This window comes from Polypterus senegalus, chromosome 1 (genome assembly GCF_016835505.1).
Source record: "Polypterus senegalus isolate Bchr_013 chromosome 1, ASM1683550v1, whole genome shotgun sequence".
Lineage (NCBI taxonomy): Eukaryota > Metazoa > Chordata > Cladistia > Polypteriformes > Polypteridae > Polypterus > Polypterus senegalus.
The window spans coordinates 140,720,023-140,730,577 of NC_053154.1; positions in this window are offsets into that span (position 1 = coordinate 140,720,023).

Consider the following 10,555-nt stretch of genomic DNA (forward strand, 5'->3'; position numbering starts at 1 on the left):
CCCATCTCTGTCAGCTTGTCCCTAAAGAGCAGAGGTTGGATTGTGTTGAAGGTGCTAGAGAAGTCCAGAAATAGAATTCTTACAGCACCACTGCCTCTGTCCAAGTGGAAGAGGGATTGGTAAAGCATATAGATGATGGCATCCTCTGCTCCCACCTTCTCCTGGTATGCGAACTGCAGAGGGTCAACTTTTGGGCGATATTTTATGGAAGCTCTTTAAATAAATATATAAAATATAAATACTGTATATATATTCAGACCTGTGACCTCAGGTGGTGAAGCAGCAAAATTAAATTTAGATTAGAATATTAATTCATAAATAGCATACAAAAGACAAATACATAATGCACATATAGTGTACATAAGAATGATATATAATTAAGAGAAACAGAGTCCTTAAATCTAGAATTGTTTTGTATCTAAATGGCAGTCAATTATTTAAGATGGCCAGGGTGGACAGAAAAAAAAGTCTAGGTAAGCTGGAGAAAAAAACAAGATCTGTAGGGGTTTCAGGCCACTGGACATTTAACCTAACATGAATGTTCTTAAATAGTTCTGTATTCTGTTTTTTTGGCTTTCGCTTAGAGAATTCAAAACAGTGGGTCTTATGATAAGTTGGGGTATCTGCTTTCATTCAGATATCACAGGTGGCAGCACAGGACTTTGATTTAGTGACCAGAAAGACTAAAAAGGAAGAAAATTTAAAAAGAAACAAAAACTTCTGACTAGCTCTCACGGTCACAGTGCGGTATTATGCAGACATAATACTGTTAGTATCAAGGAACACCGCAGTTGCATTTCTTGACACACTTCTGCTGAATGTTTTTGTTGGCTGAAACTCCTCAGTGTTAGTGTGTCAGAGAGAGGATGTGCAGCATTGTTCATAATAGCCCTCAGTTTTGTTTTAATTCTCTCCTTCGCTACCACCGCCAGGGGGTCCAAAAGGGGAACCCATAACAGAGTTTATCCATTGTATTAGCTTGTTAATTCAGTGGGACTCTCTTGAAGTGATGTTACCAGCCCAGCACACCACAGCGTAGAAAATTACACTGGCTATCACAGAGTTATAGCAGATGTGAAGGATGTCACTTCCCACATTAAAGGAACGCTATCTCCTAAGAAGGAAGAGTTTGCTTTGCTCTTTCTTATATAGTTCCACTGTGTTAGAAGGCAAGTCCAACCTTTCATTGTTGAGGACCCCCAAGTACTTGTAGGGCTGGATCACCTGTACATCCACTCCCTGAATAGTGACAGGGCTCAGAGGCTCTTTAGGGCAGTGAAAGTCAATAACCAGTTGCTTCGTTTTGCTGATGTTAAGTTGCAGACAATTCTTTCTGCAAGTTCTACACCAAACTCCTATACTCCGCCTCATCACATTTATCAGTTGTTTGGGGAAATTTTTAAGTTTCCAACTTTTTGAACGGAGACATGTCTTAGAAATTAAATGAAAATTACATTGGTGAAATTAAAATTATATTGGCGTGGGAGTGATTCTATCAAACTGGCAATGTTCAAAGAAGATCTTTGAAGAGACTATTTAGGAGGCTTGAAAGCCTACATTTAAGCCTCACTGCACCATGTTAAAGTACATTGATTTCATTTTTTCACTGACAAAAGCGAGCATTCATCTTCTATCATTCCAAGAAATGTTTCTTTTTGTCAAGTAACATTGCGTTATTTTAGCCTATTCTTGTTTCATTTCATGTCTGAAGCTCATCCAACTAGGACAACCAGCCAGATCCATCACAGATCATGTATATGTTTGGTGTTACTAGTAAAAAATAACAGCATACATTTAAAACTGTAAACTCTTAAGGAAGCCTGTCAGGATCCAAACAAGGTTAGGTGGCAATGTGCCAATCCTTTTCACCCATCCATCCATTTTCCAACCCGCTGAATCCAAACACAGGGTCACGGGGATCTGCTGGAGCCAATCCCAGCCAACACAGGGCACAAGGCAGGAACCAATCCCAGGCAGGGTGCCAACCCACCGCAGGACACACACAAACACACCCAGCACACACTAGGGCCAATGTAGAATCGCCAATCCACCTAACCTGCATGTCTTTGGATTGTGGGAGGAAACCGACGCCGGAGGAAACCCACGCAGACACAGGAGAACATGCAAACTCAGGGAGGACCCGGAAGCAAACCCGGTCTCCTAAGGTTAGGCAGCAGCGCTATCACTGCGCCACCGTGCCGCCCCCCAATCCTTTTCACTGTTATTTAAATTACTGAATATTTTGTCAAACATGAACTTAAACCCTTGTTAACTGACCTTAAAGTGTATAATATAAACAGGTAACATACACTTGATATGAACTTTACACAATTACAAAAAACAAAGACTCAAAACAAAAAAGCGCTAATTTAAATAAAATGTCAGGTGAGTAGAAAGGGTTATTATTAAAAGTTTCACGATATTTGAATTTTATAATCATTTATTAACAAAGTAATGTTCTCCTGACCTGACCTACCAAGTCCTAATAAATCTTGTCATAATCTTAATTGATTCATGGAAAATTTGTCAGTGTTCATATTTTAATAACATGGTACATGCTAAACAGCCATGATTTTTTTTTGATTACCTGACAGGAGAAAACATTTGTCAAAGAATATTTGTGCTCACTTGATATTTTTAGAAAATGCTACAAATGTTTTGTACAAAATGAACTAAAAAGCAGGAGAAAAAAAATTATAAAAAGAATATTTATATTTTTAGAAAATTCCACTTGGGTGATTGTAGATTTTTTTTTAAAAAAGTAATCCCTGGTTAAATTAGTCTAAAACATATTTTTGTTGCTCCTAAAAATGCAATGCTTTGTTTAAACCTTGCAGTGAAACTCACCAGTCAGTCATTTTCTAAACCGCTTTGTCCTGAACAGAGCTGTGGTGGTGCTGGAGTCTATCCCAGGTAGCATAGGGCACAAGGCAGGAACAAACCCAGTCCATCAGAGGGTGAACACACACATACATACACCCCAACAACACACTAAGGCTAACTTGCATGCCATTGAACTGTGGGAGGAAACCAGAGCACCCAAAGGAAACCCACACTGACACGGGAAGAACATGCAAAATCCACGCAGGGTGGACCTAAGACGTGAACCCAGGTCTCCTTATTGTGAGGCAACAGCGCTACCACTGCGCCTCCGTGCCACCATGAACAACACCAAAATAAATGAAATACTACACATTGGGCGTGATGAAAGGAGTGTCACCAGTGCAGCTCAGCTTCACTAACATCACTATGATACGTTGATAATTTGTAGCAGACTGGAAAACTCTGATTTACACAATCAACATTCAATATTCAAACAATAATCAGTCCAAAACGTAAAGAAAATAATTTCAAAAATGTATGTGCATGGATATATTGTGCAATAGACTGGTGCCCCATCCAGAGCTTGTTTGTGCCTCAAAAGCACCCTAAGTCAGAAAATGGGTTGGTGAACATTTCTTCACAGCATTTGCTTTTTTATGATAAAGTCGGCATTCACTTTTTAACTGGGAGTTTTGCTCAACACGATCTTTTCCAGAATAAATGCAGTATGTTTTCCTGAATAACAATGATGGCATCAAAAGAAAAGTCTCTTTTTCATTACGTCTGCTTGCAAGAATAATGGGAGTAGTTACCCTTGGCTAAATTCCATGTATGAAACCTATGACTTGGGGAACCTCATTGTGCCAGAGTCTTTCACTTTGACTCTTTTTGATCTTGTTTTGGTTTTTTGTATTTTTGACCTTGTGAAAATTTAGTATTTAATTTTATTTTTTTCCCTTTTTGATATTTAGCACTAGTTTTGTACTTATTTTGATTCTTTAAACCTTTACCCTTCGTTTGAAATTTATCATTAGCTTTGTATTACCTTTGTAACTTTCTTCCTTTTTATTTTTTTTGCTTTGTATTTATAGAACCTGTTTCTTATTTTTTCTATTAATGAAATACATTTCTTTAATCAAGTTCTTAACTACCCAGGTTTTCTCTCTGGTGGTTTCTTTCTTCTTTCACCTTTGTGTTTATTTGGTGATACTATGATCATTTGAGAGCTCTGAGCGAAGCCCTTTATTCTTGAAAATTTGTACTCTTCTACTTATTTCTAGGTTTATGGAGTTATTACTGTCACATTTATAGAAAATAGCAAAATGCTTGCCACTGTCTGATTCCATGATTAGTGAGTATAACAGCCTTACTTCAAAATTGACCTCTTCCTTACTTGAATATTTTCAGAACTCGTGTATCAAAATGACACTTGAAAGAGCTACCAGACCCCAGCTTACCTGCCTGGTATTCATTTTCTGTCAGCCTGGCATTTTTGTAGTTTCTTGTCGGCTCTCTCCACTTGCTGTCCTTGGATTGGTTACAGAGATCTCAGGCACCTGCTTGTTTCCTACTCTTTAGAGTCCTCCCATGTTTTAACGAAGGTCACAGCTCCATGTCTCCTTTATCGGTTCCAGTTTCTCTTGTCCTCCTGGGGCGTGCAGCACATGTGCAAAACTTTGTTTCATTTAGTGGTCTCTGCATTCTGACATGGCCATGTGTTGTAGCTTGAATTCTACGTGTGTGACTCTCTCTCCTTCTTCTGTGTGACTGCTCTCCTTCCTGAGGGTACTTCTCCTCCTGGCTTTGTCTCCACAGTCCCACAAATGTGTGTGTAGTTTATGTATCATCATAAAATAATACAATAATGATATAAATTCTGATTACTGTATCTTGAACCTCAGTACACTTTCACTGTTTGTTTTTTTCATACAGTATTTTCTTGAAGTAAAGAAGTCATTTGGTTACCAATACATTGCACACTCATTTCATATCTCTTCCATCTTTAGGATTACATTCCAACTATGCCTACATTGTTTCCAAAGATCTGTGGGTAAGGCCCTTGGCTTTATTATTTTGCACTGCTGACATTCACTTCTTCTTGATACTGCACTGGCTTCTTCCAATGGCTGCCTTGCAAATCTATGAAACAATTGCAGAAGTGCTACTTCCATTTGTCAATAATGTTGCCTTTTTGTCTGTAGGATTTCTTCTTCATTTTTATCCTTTGAACATCTTTAATATCAGTTAACTATTTACAATATATCTTTGTGCCAACTGGTTTATCGTCTTTTCCTATGACAAAATGTCAAGTTAAACATATACAGTAGTTCCTAATAAAAGGCAGCTTTTTTACTGTTGACATATTTTTTTCTTCCTTCCTCCTTTGTGAGCAGCCTAGCTTTCTATATGTATGGTCTTCTGCCATGATAAGCTTTTTCCCTTTCAGAGATTTCTGAAAAATTACCGACCACCAAAAAGCTTCCTGACAGATTCTTTCAGTTGTTGGAGAGCAGTATTCCACATTTGTCCATGATCCTCTATTGCAATTGGTGTTGTTCAGAATTTGACTAGAGTCATATGCCGAAACAATGCATGATTCCCAGGTATATCTCCGCAGGTTTATAATATTCTTTCATGTTTAACCAAGATACATGAATATAGTAAATCTCAGAACTCTGCTTCCACTATCATGCAATCAGTTGTCTCTGGAACTAGGTATTGGCAGAAAAACAGGTTATTAGCTGTTTCAAAGATCAACATCACTTTTCTTCTTCATACCTCTGGCCAAAACCAAATTCTTCATTTACAGCCTTATATCCATCTCTTGACATCTTTACATGGGTCGCTGGCAATGACAATTTATACTTTTATGAATCTTTTATATACCTTCTTCAAGTTCTTTCCAGAAAATATCTTTTACCTTTTTAGAACATTATTTATGTGGAATCTAAACTGATAAAACATTTTCCATGTATTATTTTCTGTTGTTTCTCCAGATCCAGGACAACCCTGACTTCCATTTCTTAACTACATTTCACAATAGTATATGTTGCATCCAGTACTAAGTTCCTTTGCCTTTTCTTCTTTACTTCTAGTTTCTTATACACACGGAATGTGGCCCTTGCATCTTTTTAGCAGCTTCCCTGCACTTTCTCTTTAAACTATCAACACTGATTGTAGTGATTACCTTCCTCTGTTACTTTTGTATTTCTATATGCAATGGTTTATTTAAGTGTGCCCACTCTTAATGCACTAGCTCTTGCAAACAATTTGCAGCAATCGGGTGAGATTTTTGCATATTGCTTACAATAGGGATGACCTAGCATTAGTTTTACTACAAACTGCACTTTGCATGGCATTGATATCATAATTTCTGATAAAGATTTTATTAAAATATTGGTATATCTGAAGAAGAGGACACGTAAAATATATGAATCTGTATTTATAAAGACACGCTAATGAAAAACTGACCAGAAAATCTCTGAATATGTTCATATTTTGGCTCTAAGAATTTTTTAAGAGATGAAGGTGATTTTTTATTCAAGACATGCTTCCACCAGAAGCAACATCTCTCTACCTACTTTCTAGGTTAAATAGAGAGTATGGCAAGTCGTATTAACACAGCGATATCTCAAAATGCATTAATAGATATCTCAAAAACAGTTACAGATATCTGGAAATACATCTGTTTCAAGAGATATCTCAAATATATTTCAGACATCCTAAAAACTAATCTACATTTTCAGAGTCTGAAATTCATTTTGCGATACAGTATCACTAAATGTTAATTCAGTTTGCCAAGTGACCAACCTGACTAACCACTGACTTTAGAATATGTTTTAATAATTAGATTCTGTTAAATGCAAATGGAAAATACTTGTAAATACTAAAACAATGTACACTATTTGATGATGGACTCAAGTGGATGTCTGCTCAGCATGCGACAGATATGAGCAATTTTCACACAGACATCAAGTGAAAAGACAAATAATAGCTATGTTCATCTGCAGCAATTCAATAAATGTTCGCTTCTGCTTCTCTTGTTCAAGCTAAACTAGATTGTTTTGGCATTTTGTGTTCATAAAAATTTCTTTCATATGGATACTTTGAAACCACTTCAGTTTTTTGTCCAGCGCCTCCTGACTCACCTGTACAAGAAAAGCTTCAAAATATGACATACTCTTTGAAGCATGTTGATGTCTAGATAGATAGATAGATAGATAGATAGATAGATAGATAGATAGATAGATAGATAGATAGATAGATAGATAGATAGATAGATAGATACTTTATTAATCCCAAGGGGAAATTCACATAATCCAGCAGCAGTATACTGATACAAAAAACAATATTAAATTAAAGAGTAATAAAAAATGCATGTAGAAGCAGACAATAACTTTGAGTAATGTTAGCATTTACTCCCCCGGGTGGAATTGAAGAGTCGCATAGTGTGGGGGAGGAACGATCTCCTCAGTCTGTCAGTGGAGCAAGACAGTGACAAAAGTCTGTCACTGAAGCTACTCCTCTGCCTGGAGATGACACTGTTCAGTGGATGCAGTGGATTCTTCATGATTGACAGGAGTTTGCTTAGTGCCCGTCACTCTGCCACAGATGTTAAACTGTCCAACTTTACTCCTACAATAGAGCCTGCCTTCCTAACAAGTTTGTCCAGGCGTGAGGCGTCCTTCATCTTTATGCTGCCTCCCCAGCACACCACCGTGTAGCAGAGGGCACTCGCCACAACCGTCTGGTAGAACATCTGCAGCATCTTACTGCAGATGTTGAAGGATGCCAGCCTTCTCAGAAAGTATAGTCTGCTCTGACCTTTCTTACACAGAGCATCAGTATTGGCAGTCCAGTCCAATTTGTCATCCAGCTGCACTCCCAGGTATTTATAGGTCTGTACCCTCTGCACACAGTCACTTCTGATGATCACAGGGTCCATGAGGGGCCTGGGCCTCCTAAAATCCACCACCAGCTCCTTGGTCTTGCTGGTGTTAAGGTGTAAGTGGTTTGAGTCGCACCATTTAACAAAGTCTTTGATTAGCTTCCTGTACTCCTCCTCCTGCCCACACCTGATGCAGCCCACAATAGCAGTGTCATCAGCGAACTTTTGCACGTGGCAGGACTCCGAGTCATATTGGAAGTCTGATGTATATAGATTGAACAGGACCGGAGAAAGTACAGTCCCCCGCGGCGCTCCTGTATTGCTGCACACAATGTCAGACCTGCAGTTCCCAAGACGCACATATTGAGGTCTATCTGTAAGATAGTCCACAATCCATGCCACAAGGTGTGAATCTACTCCCATCTCAGTCAGCTTGTCTCTAAGTAGCAGAGGTTGGATGTTGTTGAAGGCACTAGAGAAGTCCAAAAACATAATTCTTATAGCACCACTGCCTCTGTCCAGGTAGGAGAGGGATCGGTGTAGTATATAGATGATGGCATCCTCCGCTCCCACCTTCTCCTGGTATGCGAACTGCAGAGGGTCGAGGGCGTGGTGGACCTGTGACCTCAGGTGGTGAAGCAGCAGCCACTCCATGGTCTTCATCAGATGTGACGTCAGAGCAACAGGCCGGAAGTCATTCAGCTCACTAGGACGTGATACCTTTGGGACTGGGGTGATACAAGATGTTTTCCAAAGCCTTGGGACTCTCCCCTGTTCCAGGCTCAGGTTGAAGATGCGCTGTAGAGGACTCCCCAGTTCCAACGCACAGGCCTTCAGCAGTCGTGACGATACACCATCTGGACCCGCTGCTTTGCTGGCACGAAGTCTTCTCAGCTCTCTGCTCACATGGGCTGCTGTAATTGTTATGCAAGATGTTGAAAATATTTCAGGTTTTCCCCTATTTTTGATCCTCCACACCTGATAATTTGTAGTTCATTTTAGAACTGCATATTGTGCAGGAAATGACATCCATATGATAAAGAGCAAATCAATAGGTGTCTTCAGCAAAAATTATCAGAAGGACTTGAAGTTGTGCATACCACATCAACCAATCCTTTTCACAGAGTTTTGAAAAAATAGGGATCCATAATATACAATATTTGTGTGGAGTGCTGTTTTAGGCTATTTTGAGGTTGCTGATCACAAATATGATAATAAGTTTGATATCTGATTCTTTATCTGTGCTCCTAGCTCTCTAAGAACCACCCCCAGAAAGTTAAAAATGACAACTTTCTAATATAAGTATGGGGGGTATAATTTTAGACTATTTCAATGTCAGTGATTACAAATATGATGTTATGTTTGAGTTGTGGTCTTTTTTTAAGGACGTCTATCACAAATGTCTGTTACAATCGAGAATATTTAGACTTAAGAGTTTAAACTGAAGCACACATGAGAGCATTGTTTCTCATTTATAGTAAAATGGTGACAACACCACAAGATAAATCATTTTGTGTGCTGCAAATTGTGAAGGATGATGGATTGGAAGAGGTGGACAACAAGATCTTGCTAATCATCTATGGCCTCCCAAGTCTCCAGACCTTACCCCCTGCGATTTTTATCTATGGGGGTACATTAAAGAAAGAGTGTTTGTTCCACCTATCCTCTTTAAGATTTGCAACATTGAATTAATGAAGCTGTGAACTCGGTAACTAGGGACTAGTTGCGCAGCAAGAAATGGTCTACCGTTTTGATGTTTGTCATGTTAAGTGCATACAACCTCAAGGACCATAGGACCAAACTTTGAGCTTTCCTCTATCCAGTGATGTGCAGAATATGTTTCTGTCTTACACAGTTTGTTTGAAATTATTTTTTGAAATCTGCTCTTTCATTTTGAATAGCCCTGTATTTCAAATATTTGACTAAACTATTCTTGTTTGTCAGAAGTGTAGTGCTGTTGACTCACAGAAATGAGACAAGCATTCACATCCTGGGTCCTCTCTGTGTGGTGTTTGCATGTTCTCCCTGTGGGTGTCCTCATGGTGTTCTGGTTTCCTCCCACGGTCCAAAGATATGCAGGTTAGGTGCACTGCTGTCACTAAACTAGTCCTAGTGTGGGTGTGCTTACCCTGTGATGGACTGGAACCCTGTTCCTGCTTTGTGCTCTGAGCTTGTTGGGTTAGGCTCCAGCTCCCCTGTGATCCTGTCCACAATTTATGTGGGATAGAAAATGACATGACTCTTCTTGTTCATAATGTACAGTACTTCTACCTTATGAAGTAAATTGTTTCATTTCTAATGAACACCCCAAATAAGTGTGCCTTACACTAACTCAGACTTTTTAAATTAAAAACTTTAGTTCCAATATTATTGTTAAAATAACTTTTACATTTAAAATATTATATATAAATTACACTCATTCCACAGTTATTTTAATAAAAATTGTATAAATATGTACCCTGCCTGCTATGGTAAACCCTAGTCCCGTTATTGAATTTTGTGAATTAAGAAACTGATGAAATAATTATATAACTTTGCAAAGGCATATGTTCTTATGATGCGTTCTTTTTTTGTAATTTTAAGTAAATATAAAATAAAGGGCTGCTGCAAGGAAATTCAACAAGATTTAAATATATTTAACTCTCTTTTTCGATAATAACTCCATGTTATGTCTAAGCAAAGTACCACTTTTAATTTTAAATCCATATTGTAACCTAGCATGGCGTCAATAACTTAAAATATAAAAACTGCGTTTTCACGAAAGTTTCCTTTATGTCACAGTGCAATATCAAACAAAGTGTTCTATGCCTACAGCATTCCCTTTTCCGTGCCTCCGCGCTTTCA